Here is a 12941-nt window from a genome sequence, read left to right on the forward strand (position 1 = left end):
GAAGTCTGAGTATTTTTTGGCAACATGACTTGGGGAAACAAGTTTTCCATGAATGCACATGTTTAACCTAATCAAATTACTTGCCTTCTTAATGAGGAAGGACAGAAGGAGAAAACTGGATTTAAAGTTTTTTAAATGAATATTAAAAATTATTTCCACTGTAATTGGAAAAAATTTGAAAAGTTAAAAATAAGATAAATGAAAATCAGTACAAACCTGAAGTTTGGCAAACTGCAAATTGGCAGAGATGACAAAAGATGGTGCTTATCAGTGTTGGAGGGGATGGGAGGGGGAAGTCCATTAATGCCTTGTTGGCACAACTCTGAAGTGGTATATTCATACTAGAATGCAATTTGGAAATTTATACAAATAAAGTGGTTAAAATAGCTGTACTTTTTACCCAGAAAAATCCAGAGATTCCACTTGTAGACATATAGTACAAAGAGGTCATTGACAAAAAAGAAAGACCACAAATATAAAAATATTTATAGAAGCATTTTTATGATAGTAAAGAAGTGGAAATAAGGTAGATGTCCATCAATTAAGGAATGGCAAAAAAGAAATGTAAATTTATAAGAATACAAGTCATTGGGGGCGGGGAGTCATTCAAAAGGCATTAATTGACCAGAAGAATTTGATAGCACTGTTCAATTATGTTGATGACTATCAATTTTTGTCATCTTTGCCAAATGTGATGAATACAGAGAAGCATGGGAAGATTCACCTGAACTGATGCAAATTGAAGTCAGCAGAGTCAGAAAAACAACATATTTCAGGACTGTAGCAATGCAAATGGAAAGAATAATAATAGTAAAACAATCAAAACTCAAAGCTGGGAAATTATAAAGCATAGTTTGTCTTCCAAGAAACATTATAGGATACTTTCTCTGCTTCCTTTGCAGAGGCAAGGAGGTCCATCAAGGCAAGGGGCATGCCTTTCACAAATGAAGAAAATCTTGTAGCCACACAAGTCCAGGACTTTGATGTAACTAATCTCATAACCTACTTCCTCTTTGATTTCACTTGTTGTAAACCCTAGAAAGGGCTTGATGTCATTAATAATAACTCCTAGTGTAGAAACATAGTAAAAATTAACACTGAAAAACTTTAGAAATCTTTTCTACATCTGCCAGACTTTGCACTACCCTTCATTGGAGTTGAATTGGAGAGAAATGGAGAGGATGAGTAAGCCAGGTAATGAGGACTGAGAAGGGGAAGGAGTAGTTTACCCCAGTATATTCTCATCTACTGTTAAGACTGGCATTTTTTACTGGTTCAGAACTGCTGGGAAAGCAAACATGCAACAGATCAGAATTCTCTACAAAAAGAAATGTAGCTTCCTACAAAAATGAGGCTAAGATGTATGTGATTTTTAATCTGCATATAAAAGAATGGCACAGGATGGTTGGGATGGTCCCGTTTGGATTCAGGAATTTGAAGAGGCTAGTGTTTGAGTTGGTAATTTGGAAAAGTGGTCCCCTTTTCTCCCCATTCCTATCCATCCCCATCCAAATTCAGTTTGACAAAAATTTATCAAGATCTCACAGTGCACATGACCTTTGCCAAGTGCTAAGGCTATGAAGAAAAAAAAACAAAAGAAAAAAACAAAACCTGACTCAAAAGCCAATTCCTCCTTCCACCCAATTTATGTCTTTGTGCTAACTATATACATCACTTTTTAAAAAATCATATTTTGCTCTGTGTTTGTAAGGAAGAAGCTCATAGTGTGTGGGGGGGCGGGGGTGGAGACTGTCCTTGAACTAGAAAGATCTGGGTTCACCTTCTGTCTCTCATACATACTGCTATGGCATACATACAGCCAATCATTTCACTTTTTAGTGCCTCAAACTGCTCTCAATGACTCTAAATCTAAATCTAAATCTATAGCCTCATCAAGGGACCCGACAACAAAGAAATTATAAGTTTATTACAAAGAATGAGTACATTATACACATATAGGAAAATCTGGCTTACCTAGAATAGTCTAGGAAATCCAGTCCTCTGATTAATCAGAAAACTTTCCTTTTCAACTTTTATTGAAAAATCTTCCTGAAATCTATCAGCCCCCTTTCCTCTACTTACTTCCAGAGGAAATGCAAGACAGGGACAGTGAACTTTCTCAAGTCTCTCTTTGATGATCCAGGTCCCCAGAAGCCTATCCTGAGCTCCAGAGAATTACAGAATTTCAGAACTGGAACCTAGACACCCAGCTATCATATCTCTCCTGAGCTCCAGGCTTACATTTCCAATTACTTTTTTGGACCTGGAAACTGGACATCCCGTAAGCATCTCAAAGCTAACAAGTCTAAAATAGAACACAACAGCTTCTTCCCTTCCCCCAAGCTTTCTTTCCAACTTCCCAATGACTGTGGAGACTTCTACTATCCTTTCATAACTTTAGTGCTGCCTTCACTGAGTCCACAAATCCACATTTTTATCAAGTCTTGTGTTTTCTACTTTTATGACATTTCTTGTATATGTCTTCTTTTCTCCACTAAGTCATCTTGACTCAGACCCGTATCACCTCATGTCTGGACTACTGTAGAAATTTTCTTATTAGTGTTTCTCTATATGTATTAGAGAGATTATATATACATGTGTGTATACATGAAAGCACATACACGGGAGCAGCTAGGTGGTGTAGTGGATAAAGCACCGGCCTTGGAGTCAGGAGCACCTGGGTTCAAATCTGGTCTCAGACACTTAGTAATTACCTAGCTGTGTGGCCTTGGGCAAGCCACTTATCCCCATTTGCCTTGAAAAAAAAACCAAAATAAAAAAAAAAGAAAACACATACACGAATATTCACACATATGTATATATCTATCATATATGGCCACCCTGTCCCCTTTCTCTTTCTTTTCTGCCATAAATATCTTGGCATAGCTAGCTAGCTAGCTAGATGGATAGATAGATAGATACAAAAGTATATTTGTTTATTTACATAGGTATATACATAGATTTTATGTATTATATCTAGAAACTAAAATATGCATTGCAACCTTTTTTCCTGTAACAAAAATCAGGAAACAAAGTCAGTCATTGACTGGAAAATAACAGGACAAATTATGGTTTGTGAATGTAATTTAATATTGTTAAGATGGAAAAACACTGATGAATAAGAGGGATTCAGAGAAACTTGGAAGACTTTCATGAACGAATGGAGAGTGAATTAAGAACCAGAAGGATAATATACACAGAATGCCCTGTAGAATCAAGGGCAAGTCTATTAATTAGCCTCTGATTTTCAGTTTCTTCATTTATAAAATGAGGGGATTAGACTAGCTGGCCTCTGAGTTGCTTTCCAGCTCCAAATCTATCTGCCTAGAATGCAAATGGAGAGAATACTACCAAATTATGGCTCATTGTAATCCATAACAGAAGGGGACTGGCCAATGAGCCCGATGTGGTTAATGCAATGCCCACACGAACTTTGGAGCATGTGCAGACATTCCATATCTGGTACCAGCCTGCTAGGCCATGTGAATAGGAAGCTTATTGTTGGGGCTACCTAGCTGCCCCTGGTGGGGGTGGGGAGTCATTCAAAAGGCATTAATTGACCAGAAGAAACTTCTTACTGCCTGGAGATGTTCTGGTGAGAGAAGAAAGACAATACTGTAAGGGCAGCAGACTCAGGTCCTGCTAGCCAGAACCCAACAGGTGACCTTCAAATAAGAACCTTGGTTCTTGGTCTTGACATTTGTTCTTTAGTTTTGGGGTAAATGAGATTGAAGGCAATAATCTTAAGAGTTTAAGGAGAGGGGGCCAGGCCATCAAGTGAGAAAGTAGAGTCACAGGCTATATTTGGAGTAAGCTGTTTTAGTGTTGAGGTCTAGAAAAATGAGGAGAGATCTTAGAGACCCAATCTAGCAGCAGCTGAGGACAAGGTTCATGCGGCATCAGTGCTTCATTTGGACATTACTTTAGTGAAAACAATGCTCAATAAAAACTGTGCTAAATCTCAGAGATTAAAGGATATGAGGAGAACACTAGCTCTCTGATGTGAGGCCTTGTTGCTCCTCCACTTTGGGTGTCTATGTGGAACTCAACTCTCATTGTGGCTCCAAGAAGGAGCATGGCCACAGCCTGGGAAAATTTTTCACCAAAACGGATAAACTAGATTGAAGGTTACCCATAGACCAAAATTTCATCAGTGATTTGGGTGGGGTGTCTACCCCAAACATGAGAAAACATTCCCAGCAGCATGTGCAATTAAGAACAATTTGTTCCAAAAGTCACAAAAGTTGAAGCAAATGCTGTGGAGAACTTAGAGCTTGATCAGATATCAGAGATGCCAAGGTCATCCACTGCATCCTGGGCCATTACCAGTTGTCTTGACTTTTGTCTTGCCACTGGACTTTGTTGACTCTGAAAGAGAGTGAGACTGATAACATTGTGTAACGGTCTCATTTAAATCCAATTCATGCTTAGTCAACACAACAACTCTTAATGTCAGTGGTTCTCTTGGAAAATGAAGTACAAACAGCAACATGGGGAGAGTGTGACCCTTAATGTGTTGGGAGAAATTTTTTTAACAGTTTTCCTCCTCTATCTTTTAAGTAAATTTTAATACCGTTTAATTGGTCAAATGGAACCGAAACAGTCAATAACGACAAGAGGAAGACACTTGTAAGGGGCAGCTAGGTGGTGCAGTGGATAAAGCACCGCCCTGAAGTCAGGAGGACCTGAGTTCAAATCTGACCTCAGACACTTAAAAATTACCTAGCTTGTGTGACCTTGGGCAAGTCACTTAACCCTATTGCCTTGCAAAAAAACAAAGGAGGAAAACACTTGAAAATGGGGGCTCAAAATGATGGAATTGGAGAAGAGACCTTTGACCTTTCAGGTACACTTTTGCTCTTTGTGGTACTTACCTCCTAAAGGCATACAAAGACTGCAAATTCATTCTGAATTGTAGCAACCTCAAACAGAGCTCTGTTTGCCCCCACCTTAGTTATATCACTGCCCTTTTCTTACCTGAATGATTCCTCATGAGCCTTGTAGGAAGCAATAGGCATATCCTTTTGTGTCAAAAAACCTGAGATAGGAGGAAATGAGATGTTAGGAAATATGAAAAGGGGAGGATCCATAATAAGCAAGAACCTCAGGCTATTCTAATACAAACACAGAGTCCAATAATTGTACAAAGCAGGTAATGAAAGTTCTGACGTATGAAGAGTATTTCAGATTTTAACATTTCTCCCCAATCATGGTTGATGAGAGAAGCTGAGATTTGAGAAATCATTAACCTTAAGAGAAAATTACCTAATCCACATGCCCTTGATGATTACAATGATCATTTCTGGGAACAAATTTTCAGAAACTTTGCTCCTGATAGAATAAATAATTAAAGTCTAAGATGTAGATCTTTTTTAAAAGGTGGTGGGGGGGGGGAGCAGTTAGAGGATTTGGACTTCCCTTGGGAGGTTTTAGACTTCATACTATATTCTCAGGTCAAAGAAAAGTGATGTCATTTCAGACATGTTTCTCATTTTAAAAAAAATGATTGGATTAGCTCCTATGACTGTTGAGACTATTTATGAGCTCTTTATCATCCCCAGACATCATTCCTCATTATTTCTTCACAATTTCTCTCTGGCAAAGATCCTAATCCAGGTCTATGTCAATATGTCAGCTCCAGTCCCATCTACTACTTAGAATCCTGGAGGAATATTGAATTAAGTTATTCACTCTCAATAACTCATGTCATCATTGTCAGAGGTAGAATCTGAACTCTCAACTCCAAGTGAGGTCATAAAGAGTCAGATATGACAAAAGACTGAACTTCTTGGATTTATAGTCAGCGTGCTGGTCAACACACCTACTCACAGCCCTGCCTCTCGTTTTGCTGTTGGAGGGCAAATAAGATCTGGGTTAGACACCTAGGTTAGACACCTAGGTCTCCCTAAGAAGCAGAAAAGATCAAAGTCCCTTCCCCTTACATTAAACACCCAGAACTGTAAGGATGATATAAGAAACCTTATGAGTCTAACATCTCTGGGAGAGGCTAAGTGCATATGTTCTCCATTCAGTATCTGTATTTAAATAGGGGATAACCCAGACTCAATTCCCCCATCTGGGAAAGGATGGGTTTTGAAGTGGTTTAACGTTTCCCAACCACCAGGACCCCAGCAATCACTTTAAAATGGAGCTGCCAAAAGTCTCTCCTTTTTAAAAGTGACCAGATGAGAATGCTAGCTCAGCCCCCACAATAAATGGCAAAAAGTCATGTCCACTATTATAACAATTCTGGGTCTTTCATTTTCTTTGTTTGTTTGTTTGTTTTGCAAGGCAAGGGGGTTAAATGACTTGCCCAAGGTCACACAGCTAGGTAATTATTAAGTGTCTGAGGTCGGATCTGAACTCAGGTCCTCCTGGCTTCAGGGTTTGTCCACTTCACCACCTAACTGTCCCTGTCTTTCATTCAAAGACCATAACATCAGGGAGTTGATGCCATGACAAGCAGATGAAATGGATTTGAATGAGAAGGGGACTGTGCTGTCACCAGCCTCACTTTCTCTCCAGAGTCATCTGCGTCCAATGGTCAAATATGAATCAGGGCAACTAGAGATGGCTCTGGATGCAAGGTGATCAGAGTTAAATGACCTGCCCAAGGTCAAACAGCTAGTAAGAGTCAAGTGTCTGAGGCTGGAGTCGATCTCCTGCCGTCCTGACTCCAAGGCCAGTACTCAGTCCACTGCACCACCTAGCTGCCCTTCAGGTCCATTATTAGGACAAAACTGTCTGTGGAAACCCATAACTGAATGTAGGTAACATCAATAGCAGCCACAGTAACATTATTGACTCAGCTGCCAGTCATCAGAATTTGACTGGCTAACTGGCCTAATTCCACAGCACGCAATTTAGAAGGCAGGAGGGAGTTAGGGTCAAATCTGATTTTCATTTAGGCTGAAGAAGAATGAAAAGCCTAGAGGACCCTTCAGACTCTCATTAATCATATGCAGTGGCATGTGGGGTATTCAGGAGGAATAGCACCTCTGGTATGAGGGCTGCCAAGTCCTGGTCAGAGCTGCTCATTCACTTCCATGCTTACCCAATTGACTTCAACCCTCACCTTTGGCTCCAAGAAGCTATAATATTGCAGCAGCTGTGTCCCAGTAAAATTATCTTGGTAAACAGATTAAACCATTTTGAGGGCAGCCAACAGGTCTCCATCCATTGGTGGATTTGGGGGCTGTCTGCCCCAAGCATGTGAAGCCGACCCCAGCTGAATGGACAGAGAGCAGTTTGTTTCCATAGTCAAGAAGGAGGCTGAAGCAGGGCTGGGAAGTGCTTAGAGTTTGATCAGATATGGAAGATACCAAGATCAGCCACTGCATCCTGGGCCATTGACAGTGCTCTTGATTTTTATCTTGGCACTGGACTTTGGTGACTCTGGAAGAGAGAGTAAGACTGCTAATTTTGTGCAAATCTGCCTGTCTTATGTCCAAATCACTTGCAAGTCAAGACATCACATCCTGTGATGTCATTGGTCCCGTCTGAAAATGAAAGGCACCAGCCTGGAGTCAGGAGTACCTGGGTTCAAATCCATTCTCAGACACTTGATAATGACCTAGCTGTGTGACCTTGGGCAAGCCACTTAACCCCATTTGCCTTGCAAAATCCTAAAATGAAAGGCAAACACCAACTACTATACAAAATGAGAACAAAATGGAAGGATGGAATTTCTTAACTTGGACATTTAGCCACCAGGTGGTGATGCAGCCCTGGAAATGCCTCTTCAGCCTCATAGAGCCACTGCCCCCTGGTGTTGGCCAGCTGCCTTGATTTGAAAGGTAACAAGAAAACCCAATTTCCCTAGCTGAACAAAAAATTAAAAAGCACAACAAGTCAAAGCTGCTCATCTATGTGCACTCTACACAACCAATTCTTCATTTGCTCCTGGTGAAGAATGGGGGAAACATTTCTCCCCTACACTTCAGTGGAGAGGCAGGAACGATAGGTACATGGCTATATAATCCTATCATGAGAGCATTTGTGAAAAATCCAGAAAATCCAATAATATTCCCCTACCATGCCAAGCAATAAATAAGATGATTACCAATTAAATTCAAGATTAAATAAGTCACAATACAGCCTTGAGATTTAGAAATTGCTTGAGTGATTTCCATCTGCAGAAAGTCTATGACACTACCTACATGATCTAAGTATGACCTAAGTCACATCCTCTTTTGGTCTCAGCATCCTTCTGTGAAAAGTAAGGGGGTTGAACTAGATACCCTCTAAAGTACTGAATGGTTATAATTGGCACAAGGAACATATCTCTTCATATTTAATGGAAGAGTGGTGGTCCTATAAATATATGGGTTCCTGAGAAAGGCTCCATCTCCCTTTAGGATCCTGGGGTCCCTCTGAGTAACTGAAGGGTGGTTCACTGATATCTTTGGCTTGAACCCCTACCAGTCTACTTTTCAATCCAATATTATGAGTTAGAAATTGATTTAGTCAGCCTTAAATAGCTTTTAGAAAGGGGTATTTTCTAAGGTGATACCGTCCATATAATTGGTATAAACCATTCTCCCAAAGTCTGTAACACACTCACCTACAAGTTCATAGAGAATCTGGGGGAGAGTGGCCATTTTACAAATGAGGAAACTGAGGTCCTAAAAAGTCAAGTTAGTGTCTACTTCCGGATTTGAAACCAGGATTTCTTCACTCACAGTCTAGAATTCTAATGACTGGATTTGGAGGCAGAGAAATTGGCTCCAAATCCTAGCTCTGGCCTTTGCCACCAATGGCCATGACCCATCTGTTTTTGGCTCCCAGTATAGGTATTGTTATCAACTGATCTGGGCTTGTATTTATATCCCTAATGGGAAGATTGAAAGTTCTTTCAGCCATGGGTCTTGATTCACAGGGTTCAATTTAATTCAGTAAACATTCACTATGTGAAAAGCATTCTGCTAATGCTAGGGATCGGAAGACAAAACCCAGATCGTCGCTGCCCTCGAGTAACTTATATTCTATTTGGAGGGTCAGATTTGTAGGCGTAACTTTTGATACAACAAAAAGATTTTGAAGAGTTTTATGGGATGGGTTTACCTTCTGTGTGGTCTTCAGTTTCCTATAAAATGTGTCCAATGTGGGGAATATAGCTAGGTGGGCCTCAAAGATTCCTCCAGTCTTAAGAGTCCAGTGAGTGAGCATCAACCATGGGCTTGATCCAATCAGGTCCATCCTGCCATTCCCTCTTACAATAACTTCCAAGGTTGCTTCCAGTTATTCCTATCCTAATCATGGTTCTGACTTCTTGAAAGCCAGTGGAGGCCAGGTAACTAGTTCTTTCAGAATCACAGAACCGGGGATTGATTCTTGAGCCCAATCTGTAGACCCAAACATTCCATCATCCTTCGATGATGAAGAAGCAGTCACCTCTGGAGTAGTTGATTGTGTTTTTAAAAATTCTGGTTGTCAGGAAGCAGACCCAAATATGCATCCTTCCCATCATCCACTATTGCAAACACAAACAACCAAAAACCCAGAAGGGTTTGGAGTCCAGGCCATGTTGCAGACTTGATTTTTGGTCACTGGTTGATAATGGTTGTTTTTCCCTCCAGTTGTCTGTGCTCCTAGACTGGCCTTCTCTGAATGCTGCATTTGAACCCCAGGTTCCTGGATGTCTGACAAGGAATCCACCAGCACCATGTCAACACCATGGCCTGTTCTGAGACTGTAATGGATAACTGTGGCACTGTCATGGCCCCAGAAGTTTTTCTGAGACTTGGGAGAAGTGGGGGGAGGGAAGTTGAATTAGGAAGATGGATGGAGAACAAATGCAGAACAAATTCTGTAACCCAAATCTTTTTTTTTGTACTTTTCCAACCACAAGGGTCTATCAGGCAACAAAGAAGTCAAGACAAACTAAAAATAGGTAGGCATGAACTTTGTTCTGAGAGCAGCCAAGACAGTGGGTGGGAGGGAAGAGGGGCTAGACCTGTAATTTCACTGATATTGGGAACACCCAGAAGAGGAGGTCTGACCCTCAATGCATGCCAAAATCTTTTCTGAAACAGTCTTAGAAGAGTTACTTACCTGCAGGATCACAGCGAGTATGGCTCAAAGGCAAGACTAGAAACTAGGGCTTCCACTTCCATTGTGCCATGGCTAAAGTTATTTGAGGGGAGAAGAGAAAGAATTGATCTGAATTTTAGTTTCAATTCATAATAAAACTGGTTATAATAATCCTTAGCTAATAGTGGTGGGGTAGAAAGGACCCTGAATTGGAATCCAAAGGACCAGAGTTCAAACATCAGCTCTGCCATTAGCTCCCTGGATGGCCATAGGCAGCTCCCTTCCCTTCTGTGGGGATCAGGATTCTCCTCTGTGAAAAGAGAGGCTCTAATTTGTTTTTGCATGTAACTGGGGAAAATTAAATTTAAAAAAAGCAAAAAGAGAGAGAAAGGGTCAAACTAGACAAGTTCTGGGATCCTTTCCCATTCCAGAGCTCTTATTTGATGGTGTCTAAGGTCTCTTTCACCTCCAAATCTATTCTCTCTATTGGAACATAGAGTGAAGCCAACAGAGCTAACTCAGAGGATAAAAGACTGGATTCTGGAAGGGATCTCGGGTAATATCACATCGAATCCTCCCTAAGATTGCTCATTGTGCCTGGGGTCTCAGAATCTCCAAGTTTTTAGGTTGATTTTAGGACTGAAGTTGGTGGAGAAAAACAGTTATCTTCCCTGACCCCACCCTCACTAACAGTCTAGAAAAGAGCTCTCCAAGGAAAAGCCCCAAAGCCTGGCCAACAAGGGCCTCCCTGGAGAAGGTCATCCACACATGCATCCACCCTGGCTCCACTCAGATTACTGGATTGATTCATAGCATGGTGGGAGATGAGGGCACTTGGTTTGACTTGAACCTTTACCCTAGCTCCACACAGGCCTTCCAAGGTCATCGGAACTTACGTCACACCAGGACAAAAGAACAGACAAGAAACACACATTGAAAATTTAGAACATTCAACTAAGAGAAAATAATTAACAGAAGCATAGAGAACCCCTTTGGAACACACGCTGAAAAGACTAAACAAGTGTGGAAAAAACTGTGTCCTTTGCTATGTGAATGGCTGATGTCGATTCTGCAGCCTAAACTAGAGTAGAGAAATTCCCCTCATATCAAATATGCTTAGAATGAGTCCTCCTCTCCCCCTGTCTGTCTGTCTTTTATCTCTCTCTCTCTCTCTCTCTCTCTCTCTCTCTCTCTCTCTCTCTCTCTCTCTCTCTATTCTCTGTCTCTATCTCTCTGACTCTTTTTCTTCTGTTTCTCTCTCTCTCTGTCTCTCTCTGTTTCTCTCTCTGTCTCTCTGTTTCTCTCTCTGTGTCTCTCTCTCTGTCTCTCTGTCTCTCTGTCTCTCTCTCTGTCTCTCTCTCTCTCTCTCTCTCTCTCTCTCTCTCTCTCTCTCTCTCTCTCTCTGTCTGTGTGTGTGTGTGTGTGTGTGTGTGTGTGTGTGTGTGTGTGTCTGTCTGGCTCTGCCCCAGAGAGATTTCTGTTAGTACTTCAGACTGTAGTTGAACCCTGTAATGCTAAGACTGCTTCATTGCTGTTTTTCTCATTTCCTTTCCATTGGAGATGATGAAGCAAAGGTTGGATGACCACCTTCTGGGGAAAGGACGAAGATGTCCACCAAGCATGGGTGACATTAGGCAGCTTCTAACTATGAAATTGTATAAATTGAGTCTTCTTACTGTGGTGTCCTTAATGAATTATTCTCATAAAACCTCTGTTTCTGACTGCTGGATAGGCATAGGATTATGAGGCACAATCGAGGCCTGCCTCATCCCTTGAGAGTTAAGGAAATGACTGCCCAGAGAAGTTACAGCAAGTGACTTACCCAAGGTCACACAGGTAAACTATAGCAGAGCTGGCATTCAAACCCTCATTTCCTAACACTCATTGTTCTTTCTCCCACTTCATCCTTCATCTCCTCCACATCCTCTGACAGATGCCAGACTAGTTTTTACATCACAGCTCTGGGCAACACCAGATCCTTGAGTCAAATCAGAAATTCCCTCCCATTGAGGCTCAATGACTTTATTGACCTCTGGAAAAATAGAGTTCACTCAGACAATTTATGGTAGAAACATTTTCGCTTGACCAGAGCTCTTTGCCAATCCCCCTCCCCATACCCCCCAAATGGGAAGCTTGTTTCTTTCCCACTGTAGGCTAGATGAGCAAGGAAGGGGTATCGACTTGATATTCAGGGTGACTCTGCTTCCACCCAACCTGACTGTCCTGACAAAGTCATTTAGAAGAAGGTGAAGGTGAAGGGGTAGCTAGGTGGCACAGTGGATAGGGCACCAACCCTGGAGTCAGGAGGATCTGAGTTCAAATCCAATCTCAGACACAATGCTTACTTAGCTGAATGACCTTGGGCAAGTCACTTAACCTCATTGCCTTTCAAAATTCCAAAAAAGAAAAGAAAATATCTTTGGTGAAGAAGGACCTCTCTCCCAAGCCACCCAATTCCCTAGGAGCAGTTAGGTGGTACAGAGGTTGGAGCACTGGTCCTGCAATCAGGAGAACCTGTATTCTTGAGGCCCTGGGAGCTCAAGTAAGACTTAAGTGACCCTGGAAGGAACACTCATCTAAGAAGTAAAAGGATTCAGATCTGTTGCTGACTGCTTAGGTGACCATAGTCAAGTCACTGCCCTCCTCTGGACATCTGAAAAAAATAGGTGAGGGGAAGAGGATGAATGACCTGTATGGCAACTTCTAACCCCAACATGCTCTTATTAGAAATAATAGTTAACATTTTAAATGGCATTTTAAGGTTTGCAAAATGCCTTACAATTGTTCTCTTATTAAATCCTCACAATAATCTTGTGAGGCAAGTGTTATTATTATTTCCATTTAACAGATGAGGAAACTGAGGCAGTCAGTAGTTAAATGATTTTCTCAGCATCACACAGCAAGTAAAG

At 41.3% G+C, this 12941-nt stretch overlaps 1 protein-coding gene across 1 annotated transcript in view; it reads right to left on the reverse strand.

Moving 5' to 3' along the window:
- Positions 1–222: 222 nt before the first annotated feature.
- The window catches only part of SLC16A9 (solute carrier family 16 member 9), a 65110-nt gene continuing 52391 nt past the window's right edge, over positions 223–12941 (reverse strand). Inside the window, exons 6-8 of the transcript XR_012477686.1 lie at positions 10054–10125; positions 4978–5038; positions 223–4368 (exon numbers count right to left, since the gene is read on the reverse strand). The gene's annotated coding sequence lies outside the window, so the exon portion shown is untranslated. The remainder of the gene's footprint in view (positions 4369–4977; positions 5039–10053; positions 10126–12941) is intronic.

Source organism: Macrotis lagotis, chromosome 4 (genome assembly GCF_037893015.1).
Source record: "Macrotis lagotis isolate mMagLag1 chromosome 4, bilby.v1.9.chrom.fasta, whole genome shotgun sequence".
Taxonomy (NCBI): domain Eukaryota; kingdom Metazoa; phylum Chordata; class Mammalia; order Peramelemorphia; family Peramelidae; genus Macrotis; species Macrotis lagotis.